This window comes from Mobula birostris, chromosome 7, assembly GCF_030028105.1.
Source record: "Mobula birostris isolate sMobBir1 chromosome 7, sMobBir1.hap1, whole genome shotgun sequence".
NCBI classification, from domain to species: domain Eukaryota; kingdom Metazoa; phylum Chordata; class Chondrichthyes; order Myliobatiformes; family Myliobatidae; genus Mobula; species Mobula birostris.
The window spans coordinates 6,959,893-6,973,930 of NC_092376.1; the positions used below are offsets into that span (position 1 = coordinate 6,959,893).

The window sequence follows — 14,038 nt, forward strand, 5'->3', positions numbered from 1 at the left end:
GGGGTCATTGTCTTGCTGGAAATCAAATCTTCTCCCAAGTCGCAGTTCTCTTGCAGACTGCAACAGGTTTTCCTCCAGGATTTCTCTGTATTTTGCTGCATTCATTTTACCCTCTACCTTCACAAGCCTTCCAGGGCCTGCTGCAGTGAAGCATCTCCACAGCATGATGTTTCATAGTAGGGATGGTATGTTTTTGATGATGTGCGATGTTTAGTCTGATGGCCAAAAAACTCAAATTTGATTTCATCAGACCATAGGACCTTCTTCCAGCTGACTTCAGAGTCTCCCCGCGTGCCTTCTGGCAAACTCTAACAGAGATTTCGTGTCAGTATTTTTTCCAACAGTGGCTTTCTCTTTGTCACTCTCCCATAAAGCTGTGGCTGGCGAAGCACCCAGGCAACAGTTCTAGAGAGATTTACAGCTGTGCCATATTCTTCCCATTTGTTGATGATTGACTTAACTGTACTCCAAGAGATATTCAGTGACTTGGAAATTTTCTTACCCCCATCTCCTGACTTATGCTTTTCAATATCCTTTTCGCAGAGTTGCTTGGAATGTTCTTTTGTCTTCATGGTGTAGTTTTTGCCAGGATGCTGACTCACCAGCAGATGGACCCTCGAGATACAGGTGTATTTTTACAGCAATCAATTGAAACACCTTGACTGCACACAGGTCTCCAAAAACAGATCTCCATTTAACTAATGATATGACTTCTTAAAACCAATTAGCTGCACCAGCAATGATTTGGTGTGTCATATTAAAGGGGGTGAATACTTATGCAATCAATTATTTTGTGTTTTATATTTGTAATTAATTTAAATCACTTTGTAGAGATCTGTTTGTGCTTTGACATGAAAGAGTCTTTTTCTGTTGACCAGATTCAGAAAAAAGCCAAAGTAAATCCACTGTGTCAATGCTGTGAGACAATAAAACATGAAAAGAGGGGGATACTTTCTATAAGCACTGTATATGTGCCAAAGGCTTTGTATTTTGACTTTCTTGCTAGAGCTTTCTTGGAGAGCTGGAGACAATTGAAGAGGCTTGTGTGAGGCATGAACACAAGGACAGACCAGCTCTGTAGAAAGGTTCCCGTTGTAAATATCCACTTTCATGTCTTACCACCAACTGAAAATCAAATGGTAAAACTTGTTACAGGGCTTGGAAAGTGGCCCTTTCGCCATCACATGGGGTTGAGAGGAAACCTTATAACCTCGTTTCTCTAGGTCCATCTCGATGCAGCGCAGCATGTCAGAAACAGTTGGGGAGGGGTCCCAGGGTCCGAATTTCACAATAGGCTCCTCATTGGAACTGAGGTTACTCACAGCCTGAAGGCATTCTGCGTCATCCTTCTCATTTTTGACGATACAAACCATGACTATGGATTGTCGGGCGGCCACAGCGTCGGCCCTGGCCAGGTGGATAATGAGCTCTATATTTTCCCTGTAATTCGGTACCCGTGCCAAAAAGTTCTGCCTTCCAACCTGCTCGCTGTACATTTCAGGGTGTTCCTCAAGGGACTTCACCAAGGGCCCGATTCCGTAGAAGAGCGCCTCTTGGTAGACGCCCTGAGCAAAGCAGCTTGGTGGCTTTCGAGTCCGCAAGAATTCCAGGATGTACTTGAAGTAGGTGCCATTCCTGTCGATGAAGTATCTGCCTTTGGGGTCGAGGGGCAACCTGGCACGTCCACGGAACATCTCGGCCAGCTTGGACCTGGGGAATCTCGTCAGAGTGCTCAGTGTCGTGGTGTAGATCTGCCCTCCAACGTTCAGATTGATAACTCTGAAAACCTGCAGTAAACGACGGGGGTGGGAGAGGTATGGAGGAGGAAAGAGCGCAGTTTGGTTACCTTCATTAAAAATGGGTTCAAGTTTCAATTAGAACCAAATCTCTATCTACGCCTGTCATAAATGTATAAACTGCTATTGGTGGTCCTCTAAGCCTCCGCTGCTCCAGGGAAAGCAATATATGTAATGAAATTTGTTGTTTTGCGGCAACAGTACAGTGCAATACATAAAATAAATTACAGTAAGAAATATACGCCACAGTAACATAGTGGTTAGTCCGATGCTATTACAGGTCAAGGCATCGGAGTTTGGAGTTCAATCCTGGCATCCTCTGTAAGAAGTTTCTGTATGTCTTCATTATGAATGTGAGTGTGTGTGTGTGTATAATGGTAGGCATCTGTTAGTCTCGCGAGACAGTGGATCTGTGCCTGGAAGGTCTCCAGGGTGCAGGCCTGGGCAAGGTTTTATGGAAGACCGGCAGTTGCCCATGCAGCAAGTCTCCCCTTTCCACGCCATGTGTGTGTATAATAAGTGCAAAAAGACAGCAAAAAAAGGAGAAAAATGTAGTGTTCATGGATTCAATGTCCATTCAGAAATCTGATGGCAGAGGGGATGAAGCTGTTCCTGAAACGTTGATTGTGTTGCATCTTCAGGTTCCTGTACTTCCCTCTGATGGTAGCAATGAGAAGAGGGCATGTCCTGGGTGACAGGGGAGCTTAACAATGGATGCCGCCTTTCTGCGTGATCGCCTTTTGAAGATGTCCTCAATGGCGGGAGGCTAGTGCTGATGATGGAGCTGGCTGAGTTTAGAACTTCCTGCAGCCTTTTCTGATCCTGTGCTGTCCCTCCATTATCAGGCGGTGATGCAACCAGTCAGAATGCTTTCCACGGTACAGTTTATACATAGAACCACGTTTGGAGGCCAGCGAATGACCGACAGGAGAAGGAACTCAGTGGGTTGGCAGCATCTGTGAGAGTGGGGAAGGAATCATTGAATTATGATGCTATGATTATGATTGAAATGTATGTTAGTATTTTAGACTTGATAGATGTGCGTAAGATAAGCACTGTTCCCTCTAAGCTATGCAGCAACTGAGTGCTTCCATGCACTTAGCCTTTGTTGCCACACTAGTGCTTTTTTTCCCATGGCAGAAATGGCTAATACCAGAGGACATAATTTTAAGGTGGTTGGAGGAAAATTTGGGGTGGGGGGATGTCAGATATAGGCTTATTACACAGAGAGTAGTGGGAGCATGGAACACCCGGGCAGGAGTGGCGACAGGTCCCTTTTCAGTCTTTCCCCACTCACCCTATACCTATGCCCTATAGCTTTGGACTGCCCTACGATGGGGAAAGGACCCTGTGCTGTTATGCAAAGAATAATCTCACAGGCAGTAAAATGATGAGCATACAATCTCATCACATTGTTGGTGGAAGGAGGTACAGGAGCATCAGGACTAGGACTGCCAGACTGGGTAACAGCTTCTTCCCTCAGGCTGTGAGTCTAATGAATACCCTGCCACCATCGAGATCTCATCGCCAGAACAGCGAGCTGTTTATTGTTTACCTGTGTTGCACATTATTACATGCATTTTGAATTATATATTTTAATTTAATTAGAGCATAAGATTTTGTTTTATGTGCTGTGTGTGATACACGTTTTGATTTGTTTGGTTGTATATTTTGTGCAGTCAGAAGACAATAAACTTGAACTTGGATGAATATTGGTCCCTAAACACCAGCGATCTTTTCCACCCACCAATGGAGATCAAATGGTATCGCAGCCTCAACAGCCCATCCAGGATCACCCCTGAAGGTGTGGGACTCACTCAGTACATTGGAAGATCAAGATGGATTACGTGACAATGGATCAGTGTGGGTTGCTGTCTCATTCATTAGCCTTGTCTGTTCAGTGGTTAAGTGATTTCCTGAAACATGGCAAAATACTAACTGTTCTATCTTCTCTACCCCCTCTTCCCACTGGGCAGAAGATACAAAGATAGACTGTCCATTGCCCTCCACAGAGGCTTCCTGACCAGTTGAGTTCCTCCAGCATACTGTGTGTTCCTCCAGATTCCAACATCTGCAGTCTCTTCAAGTTCAAGTTTAGGTTGAACTTTATTGTCATTCATTTGTACACAAAACAACATTCCTCTCAGACCAAGCTGCAAAATATAGTAGACATGTCATAAGCAGCATATAAAATAATAAAAACACAATCATATTAACAGATAATAAAAATTATTCTGTAGATGTATAAGTTGACATAAAGTGCATTGTCATAAGGGGACGTTGGGAGCAGACCCAAATGCAAGACACAGACACTGAAGTACTAGGAACAGGACAAGGTTTATCAAGAAAGCAAGGGGAGTCAGGAAGAAACAACGCTGGACATGGACACAGGCCCTGGACAAGACAAGGGCACCGAGCCTGGGTTAGGACTAAGACTAGGAGAGCGGGTCCAGGACAAGGAACTTGGAACTAGAAGCCTGGGCTAGGTCTCCGAGCCAGAGACTGGACAGGGACCTGGACCCTGGGTCTTGACTCGGGCTCGGACCCTGGATCTATGCAAGGACAAGATGTGGCTACAGGACTGGATTTGGAACTCCTTCACAGGACGAGGCACATGGACAGGACGTGAACACAAAGCCTTGACTTGGACGGGACAAGGTTCTTGGACGTGGCTTGGACAGGATGAGGGAACTCCAGCATAGGGCGAGGGATCTCCAGCACCGGGCTAGGCGAGGGGACTCCAGAGCAGGGCGAGGCTCTTGGACTAGGTTTGGCTTGGTTCTGGGACTCAGCTTGATTAGGCTCTTGGGAACAGGGCCGGGACCTTTTCTTGGACGCAGGGCCGGGATGACTGCCAAGGAAACTGTCAGGGATTCAGATGGGGAGGGGAAGGGAACGGTCCAGCAGGGAATCCTTGGTTTGCGGAGATACTTATGTGTCAGCCCAAGACGAGAATCAGGTGCCTCAATTAAGGCACCCAATGGAACAAGGGAAAACAGGAAAACTCGGAATAAGGATCGATGAACCGGACTGTGAACCAGAATGTGGATTTCACGGACCGGACCATGACATGCATATATGACATATATTTATAATGTATATAGTTAAATGTATAAATGACTTGAATGAGGAAGAGGAAGAGTGGATTATTAGGTTTGCATATGGCATGAAGTTGGTGGTGTTGTGGATAATGTAGAACATTGTCATAGGTTACAATGGGACATTAATAGAATGTGGAACTAGGCTGAGCTGTGGCAGATGGAGTTCACAGAAAACATAGAAAATCTACAGCACAATACAGATCTTCGGCCCACAATGCTGTGCCGAACATGTACTTACTTTAGAAATTACCTTGGATTACCCATAGCCCTCTATTTTTCTAAGCTCCATGTACCTACCTAGGAGTCTCTTAAAAGACCCTATCGTATCCGCCTCCATCACCATCACCGGCAGCCCATTCCACGAACTCACCACTCTCTGCATACAAAAGATTTACCCCTGACATCTCCTCTGCACTTACTTCCAAGCAGCTTAAAACTGTGCTAGCCATTTCGGCCCTGGGAAAAAGCCTCTATCTACACGATCAACGCCTCTCATCATCAAATCTGGAAAAGTGAAGAGATTCACACTGGAAGATCAAACTTGACTACAGAATACAGGGCTAATGGCAGGATACTTAACAGCATGGAGGAAAAGAGGAGTCCACTTGGGGTTCATGTCCACAGATCCATCAAAGTTGCAGTGCAAATTGACAGGGTGGTTAAGAATGTGTATGGTATATTGGCCATCATTAATTGGAGATTGAGTTCAAGAGCCGTGAGGTAATGTTGTAGCTCTATAAAACTCCGGTTAGACCACACAGGGAGTATTGTGTTCAGTTCCGATCTCCTCATAAAAAGGATGTGGAGGCTTTAGAGAGTGCAGAGAAGATCTACCAGGATGCTGCTTGGATTAGAAAGTATGCTTTCTGAGGACATTCAGTGAGCTAGGGCTTTTCTCTTTGGAATGAAGGAGGGTGAGAGGTGACTTGTTAGAGGTATACAAGATAATAAGAGGCATGGATGAAGTGGACAGCCTAAGACCTTTACCCAGGGTGTAAATGGCTAAATCAAGGCTGCAGAACTTTGAGATGTTTGAAGGAAAGTATAGGTGGGATGCCAGGGGTAGGTTTTTAACATAGAGACCGGTAGATGTGTGAAACGTGCTGCCAGGGGTGGTAGACATTAGGGACATTTAAGAGACTCTTAGATAGGCACATTTATGAAATAAAAATGTAGGGCTATGTGGGAGAAAATTGTGAAATTGACTTGTAGTAGGAATAAAGGTCAGCACAACATTGTGGGCTGAAAGGCCTGTACTGTGCTCTAATGTTCTATCTTGTTCTACGAAAAGTAGTACACTACATGTACTGTCATAAGTAATGTGTACTGCATAGGAGCAGGGTATTCGGACATCTCACAGCTGGGGAAAGAAATTGTTATCCAGACTAACAGTGCTTGTTCTTGTACTGCGGTACTTTCTGTCTTGATGGTAGGAGGTCAAAGAGATTGTGGGTCGGATGAGAGGGGTCCTTGACAATGCTGAGAGCTCTGTAAATGCAGAGCTTCTGGTATATGTTGTGGATGAGGGATGGGGGAGAAAGACCCCGGTGATTCTCTCGGCAGTCCTCACAATCCACCGCAAGATACAAACATATTCATTTCCTGCCACAGATGCAGCTGACCTGCTGATTTCCTCCAACAGATTGTGTGTTTTTATTTTTTTAATTTTTAGCTAGGGGTACAGTGCAGAACAGACCCTTTCAGCTCAATGAGCCGTACCACCCAGCAACCCACCAATCTAACCCTCGCCTAATCATGGGACAATTTACAATGACCAATTAACGTACTATTGGTACGTGTTTGGACCCTGGGAGAAAACCATAGCACATGACGAAAACCCACATATTCCATAGGGAGGATGTACAGATTCCTCACAGATGAGTCCGGAATTGAACTCTGAACTCTGTTGTCCTGAGCTATAATATCGTCTCACTAACCGCTGTGGTACTGTGGCTGCTCCAGATTCCAGCATCTGCACTCTCTTGTGCCTCCTCCGTCGGGAAAGCCAATGGTCTCTGCTTGTGCCCCTCCCCTTTGCAGCTAAGATAGCCCTCTCTTCTACCCTCTGTCTGGTTGTACAGTGCCACAACATACTCTGGATCCAATTGCTGCTAGTATTGCAGGTACATCCAGTTGTATGCAAATCAGCATGCTGGAGATGTAGTCAACACAGAGTCATGCAGCATGGAGAAAGGCCCTTCAGCCCATACATGTCTGCAGACCAAAATGTATGTTGCCATCACTTGGTCCACATCCTTCTAAACTCTCAATGAATTGGTCTCCATAGCCATCTGTGGCAATGAATTCCACACATTCACCACCCTGTGGCTAAAGAAATTCCTCCTCACCTCTGTTCTAAAGGGATGTCCTAATCTGAGCTGTGCCTTTTGTTTCGACATTCCCACATTAGGAAACATCTTCTCCACTGTGCCCTCTAAGCTGCATGGGTGTGCAGCCATGCAGGAACTGAAATGCTCCCGCACACTTAGCCTTCACTACCATGCAGCTGGAATTTTCTTTTATATAATGTATTATTAAAGTGCTATGCAGTTTTCAGTCCGTGTAAAAAATCTTTAATTCCCAGAGTCATCCTTGAGAACCTCCTCTGGATCTTCTCCAATGCCTGCACATCTTTTATTAGATTAGGGGCCAAAACTGCTCACAGTACTCCAAATGTAGTCTGACCAATGCTTTACAAAGCCTTAGCATCACATCCTTGCTTTTATATTCTAGTCCTCTCAAAGTGAATGCTAACCATTGCATTTGCCTTTCTTACCACTGACTCAATCTGCAAGTTAACTTTTATGGAATGGTGTATGAGAGCTCCAAAGTGCTTTTGCACCTCTGATTTCCAAATTCTCTCCCCATTTTGGAAAATAGTCTATGCCTTTATTCCTTCTACCAAAGTGCATAGCCGTACACTTTCCTGCATTCTATCTGCTACTTTGCCTATTCTCCCAATCTGTCTAAGTCATAGAACATAGAAACATTGTGTTGACCTTTTAACCTTCTCTAACATCAGTCTCCTCCAAGAGGACCACTATCTTATTGTGGTTTGGAGGTTTGCATGCCACAATGACCCAGAGAGATATTCTGGCTGGAGTCAGGGCTTTATGCTTTTGCTTTTGATAGGGTCACCCATGCCAAACAGGTCAAAGACTAGAGGCCAGTTTAAGAGTGATCTTGCAAGATCAGGGGATCAGCTCAGGGCTAACAACCCTAAATGGTAAATTCTCTTTAGATTCTGGACTAGTTCCTGAGGATTGGAGGGTGACTAATGTAACCCCACTTTTTAAAAAAGGAGGGAGAGAGAAACCGGGGAATTATAGACAGGGTAGCCTAACATCGGTGGTGGGGAAACTGCTAGAGTCAGTTATCAAAGATGTGATAACAGCACATTTTGAAAGCAGTGAAATCATCGGACAAAGTCAGCATGGATTTGTGAAAGGAAAATCATGTCTGACGAATCTCATAGAATTTTTTGAGGATGTAACTAGTAGAGTGGATAGGGGAGAACCAGTGGATGTGGTATATTTGGATTTTCAAAAGGCTTTTGACAAGGTACCACACAGGAGATTAGGGTGCAAACTTAAAGCACACGGTATTGGGGGTAAGGTATTGATGTGGATAGAGAATTGGTTGGCAGACAGGAAGCAAAGAGTGGGAATAAACGAGACCTTTTCAGAATGGCAGGCGGTGACTAGTGGGGTACCGCAAGGCTCAGTGCTGGGACCCCAGTTGTTTACAATATATATTAATGACTTGGATGAGGGAATTAAATGCAACATCTCCAAGTTTGCGGATGACACGAAGCTGGGCAGCAGTATTAGCTGTGAGGAAGATGCTAAGAGGGTGCAGGGTGACTTGGATAGGTTAGGTGAGTGGGCAAATTCATGGCAGATGCAATTTAATTTGAATAAATGTGAAGTTATCCACTTTGGTGACAAGAACAGGAAAACAGATTATTATCTGAATGGTGGCCGATTGGGAAAAGGGGAGGTGCAATGAGACCTGGGTGTCATTATACACCAGTCATTGAAAATGGGCATGCAGGTACAGCAGGCAGTAAAAAAAGCGAATGGTATGCTGGCATTTATAGCAAGAGGATTCGAGTACAGGAGCAGGGAGGTACTACTGAAGTTGTACAAGGCCTTTGTGAGACCGCACCTGGAGTATTGTGTGCAGTTTTGGTCCCCTAATCTGAGGAAAGACATCCTTGCCATAGAGGGAGTACAAAGAAGGTTCACCAGATTGATTCCTGGGATGGCAGGACTTTCATATGATGAAAGGCTGAATGAACTAGGCTTATACTCATTGGAATTTAGAAGATTGAGGGGGGATCTTATTGAAACGTATAAAATCCTAAAGGGATTGGACAGGCTAGATGCAGGAAGATTGTTCCCGATGTTGGGGAATTCCAGAACGAGGGGTCACAGTTTGAGGATAAAAGGGAAGCCTTTTAGGACCGAGATGAGGAAAAACTTCTTCACACAGAGAGTGGTGAATCTGTGGAATTCTCTGCCACAGCTAACAGTTGAGGCCAGTTCATTGGCTATATTTAAGAGGGAGTTAGATATGGCCCTTGTGGCTAAAGGGATCAGGGGGTATGGAGGGAAGGCTGGTGCAGGGTTCTGAGTTGGATGATCAGCCATGATCATACTGAATGGCGGTTCAGGCTCGAAGGGCCGAATGGCCTACTCCTGCACCTATTTTCTATGTTTCTATGTAAAACAAGATTATTTTGGAAACAGCATGGAAGTATCCTTCTACATCAGGCGGAGATGGGGACATTGATTTCTGCTCTAAATGCCACTGGTGTAATAGACAAGTAAGTAAGTCACCCTTCCTCCCACATAGCCTCCCACTCCCTATCAAATGCTCCCAATGGCGTGTGTCTCAAACAACCAAGTCCAACTGACAGGAGAATTGTGATGATGTTTTTGTATGGAAATATACTATGGACATGTGGTCGATGTTTAGGGATCTCTTGCAGGATGTTAGGGATAAATTTGTCCCGGTGAGGAAGATAAAGAATGGTAGGGTGAAGGAACCATGGGTGACAAGTGAGATGGAAAATCGAGTCAGGTGGAAGAAGGCAGCATACATGAGGTTTAGGAAGCAAGGATCAAATGGATCTATTGAGGAATAGAGGGAAGCAAGAAAGGAGCTTAAGAAGGGGCTGAGAAGAGGAAGAAGGGGGCATGAGAAGGCCTTGACGAGTAGGGTAAAGGAAAACCCCAAGGCATTCTTCAATTATGTGAAGAACAAAAGGATGACAGGAGTGAAGGTAGGGCCGATTAGTGATAAAGGTGGGAAGATGTGCCTGGAGGCTGTGGAAGTAAGCGAGGTCCTCAATGAATACTTCTCTTCGGTATTCACCAATGAGAGGGAATTTGATGATGGTGAGGACACTATGAGTGAGGTTGATGTTCTGGAGCATGTTGATATTAAGGGAGAGGAGGTGTTGGAGTTGTTAAAATACATTAGGACAGATAAGTCCCCGGGGCCTGACGGAATATTCCCCAGGCTGCTCCACGAAGCAAGAGAAGAGATTGCTGAGCCTCTGGCTAGGATCTTTATGTCCTCATTGTCCACAGGAATGGTACTGGAGGATTGGAGGGAGGCGAATGTTGTCCCCTTGTTCAAAAAAAGATAGTAGGGATAGTCCGGGTAATTATAGACCGGTGAGCCTTAAGTCTGTGGTGGGAAAGCTGTTGGAAAAGATTCTTAGAGATCGGATCTATGGGCAATTAGAGAATCATGGTCTGATCAGGGACAGTTAGCATGGCTTTGTGAAGGGCAGATCGTGTCTAACAAGCCTGATAGAGTTCTTTGAGGAGGTGACCAGGCATATAGATGAGGGTAGTGCAGTGGATGTGATCTATATGGATTTTAATAAGGCACTTGACAAGGTTCCACATGGTAGGCTTATTCAGAAAGTCAGAAGGCATGGGATCCAGGGAAGTTTGGCCAGGTGGATTCAGAATTGGTTTGCCTGCAGAAGGCAGAGGGTCGTGGTGGAGGGAGTATATTCAGATTGGAAGATTGTGACTAGTGGTGTCCCACAAGGATCTGTTCTGGGACCTTTGCTTTTCTTGATTTTTATTAACGACCTGGATGTGGGGGTAGAAGGGTGGGCCATCAAGTTTGCAGATGACACAAAGGTTGGTGGTGTTGTAGATAGTGTAGAGGATTGTCAAAGATTGCAGAGAGAAATTGATAGGATGCAGAAGTGGGCTGAGAAGTAGCAGATGGAGTTCAACCCGGAGAAGTGTGAGGTGGTACACTTTGGAAGGACAAACTCCAAGGCAGAAACAAAGTAAATGGCAGGATACTTGGTAGTGTGGAGGAGCAGAGGGATCTGGGGGTACATGTCCACAGATCCTTGAAAGTTGCTTCACAGGTAGATAGGGTATTTAAGAAACCTTATAGGGTGTTAGCTTTCATAAGTCGAGGGATAGAGTTTAAGAGTCGCGATGTAATGATGCAGCTCTATAAAACCCTGGTTAGGTCACACTTGGAGTACTGTGTCCAGTTCTGGTCACCTCACTATAGGAAGGATGTGGAAGCATTGGAAAGGGTACAGAGGAGATTTACCAGGATGCTGCCCGATTTAGAGAGTATGCATTATTATCAGAGATTAAGGGAGCTAGGGCTTTACTCTTTGGAGAGAAGGAGGATGAGAGGAGACATGATAGAAGTGTACAAGATAATAAGAGGAATAGATAGAGTGGATAGCCAGCGGCTCTTCCCCAGGGCACCACTGCTCAATACAAGAGGACATGGCTTTAAGGTAAGGAGTGGGAAGTTCAAGGGGAATATTAGAGGAAGGTTTTTTACTCAGAGAGTGGTTGGTGCGTGGAATGCACTGCCTGAGTCAGTGGTGGAGGCAGATACACAAGTGAAATTTAAGAGACTACTAGACAGGTATATGGAGGAATTAAGGTGGGGGTTGTATGGGAGGCAGGGTTTGAGGGTCGGCACAACATTGTGGGCCAAAGGGCCTGTAATGTGCTGTACTATTCTATGTTCTATGAGAAGGGGCAAGGGTTACTGGCGCCTTAAAACCAGTTGCTTCAGGGAGATGAGGCTAGTCAGTCATGGTTGGCAGCTCATCTAGGAGAATGAAAACCTCTGCTGCCTTGCAGCTATACCCGCTCATCCACTCATGGGGAAGGCTTCAGGAATAAATCTTGAGGAAAATTCCGGAGCTGGAGTTCCTAAGGCAGTCTACGCTGAGGTCAACGCCGACTGGCAAATTCTGAGATGTCGCCTTGCCAAACTGTATTGGTTTCTGATGTTCTTTTGCATTCATCAGCTTGGTAGAGAGGGTGAGCCTGTTACATGGGCAACAGTTTGCTCTTCATATTGTCCTGCCATGGTTTGCGTACCTGCATGTGGATCATGGTGACTGTATGCAACATCTATGGTTGACCCCAACCAAAGGGGTACCTCAACCTGCTGACGTCTGCTAAACACTGACTTAAATATCTGTTGCTTACCTTCCATGAGGGATCTGTCGTACTCCTCCTTGCTGGTGTTTTCCGACCTCGAGAGCTCATCTCCACTTGTCTCCTGCGCAGTGCCCCTCAGACGGTTAGAGCAGCAGAGAGCTGCTGTTGACATGGGCTCCTGTTCTTGGACCAACGCCAGATGCAAATGAAGGCGTTACCTGCCACTTGTTCATTCAAAGCACAGGAGATTCTGCAGATGCTAGAAATCCAGAGCAACATACACAAAACGATAGAGGAAATCAGTAGGTCAGGCAGCAGCTATGGAAAGGAATAAACAATCAATGTTTCAGGCTGAGTCCATTCATCAGCACTGGAAAGGAAGGAAGCAGAAGGCAGGATAAGCAGGTGAGTGGGTAGGGGGCCTGGGGAAGGAGTACAAGCTGACTGGTGATAGGTGAGACCAGGTCAGGGGAAGATGGTGGATAGCAGAGGGATGTGACTTGAGAAGCTAGAAGGTGAGTGGTGGAAAAGGTCAAGGGCTGAAGAAAAGGGAATCTGATTGGAGAGGACAGTGGACTCTGGGAGAAAGGGAAGGAGGAGAGAAACCAGGGGGAAGTGATGGGCAGATGAGAAGTGAAGGGGTAAGAGGGGAGACAGAATGGGGAATGGTAAAAGAGAGAAAGGAGAGGGGAAAAAATTACTGGACGTTCAAGAAATTGATGATCGTGCCATTATGTTGGAGGCTAGCCAGATGGAATATGAGGTGAGTGTGACTTCATCGTGGCAGTGGAGGAGGTGATAGACCGTTGGAATGGGGATGGGAAGTCAAATGGGTGGGCACTGAAAAATCCTCCCATTTGTGACAGATGAAGCAAAGATGTTTAATGATTGTTCATTCGAATGAACAAAAATAACCCTATCTTTGACACTTCTCTCTACTTTCCTCCAATCATTTCAAAGTTATACCCCCTCTTAATAGCCATTTCCACTTTGGGGGAAAAAAAGGAAGTTGGATATCAAGTATATCCATGCCTCTAATCATCTTGTACACCTCTATCATGTCACCTCTTATCCTCCTTCACTCCAAAGGGAAAAGCTCACTTGACCTATCCTCATAAAACATGCTGTCTAATCCAGGCAGCATCATGGTAAATCTCCTCTGCATCAGAACCATAGAAAGGACAGAGTCTGCTCCAGTGCAGATCTCTTGGTGCCACATTTCTCTCACTCTGGTGATTGTTATCATCCCAGGTGCAGTACTGGGAAGCCACCAGCAGGTGGGGTCTTCCTTGGGAGTTGGATCTACCCAGAGCAGAGATACATGCAGGCAGGCAATTCTGATTAAATGGTGATACAAGGGATTCTGCAGATGATGGAAATCTCTGGCAACACACACAAAACGTTGGAGGAATTCAGCAGGCCAGGCAGCACCTGTGTGGGGAAAGGAACATTTCAGGCCAAAATTTTTCATTACCTCTCGCTGGTTTCCGACTAGTCACTTGGAGATCCTGCCCCTTCTCCCTTTTTCCGTTCCCTGCTGACTCCTCTCTCACCCAATCTTTTCTCCTCACCTGCCCTTTTCCTCCCTCTGTCACCCCTCTTATTTCCATTTCCCCCATGGTCCATTCTTCTGTCCTATCAGATTATTTCTTCTTCAGCCCTTTACTTCTTCCACCCATCACCTCCC

At 45.5% G+C, this 14,038-nt stretch overlaps 1 long non-coding RNA gene and 1 pseudogene across 1 annotated transcript; one reads left to right on the forward strand and one right to left on the reverse strand.

Moving 5' to 3' along the window:
- Positions 1-1,115: 1,115 nt before the first annotated feature.
- On the reverse strand, positions 1,116-3,364 carry LOC140200636 (BTB/POZ domain-containing protein KCTD14 pseudogene; annotated as a pseudogene).
- A 121-nt stretch (positions 3,365-3,485) lies between these two features.
- Positions 3,486-4,025, forward strand: LOC140200652 (uncharacterized). Its single transcript, XR_011886683.1, has 2 exons — positions 3,486-3,659; positions 3,773-4,025. It is a non-coding gene; the product is annotated as an uncharacterized lncRNA (long non-coding RNA).
- The last annotated feature ends 10,013 nt before the right edge of the window (positions 4,026-14,038 follow it).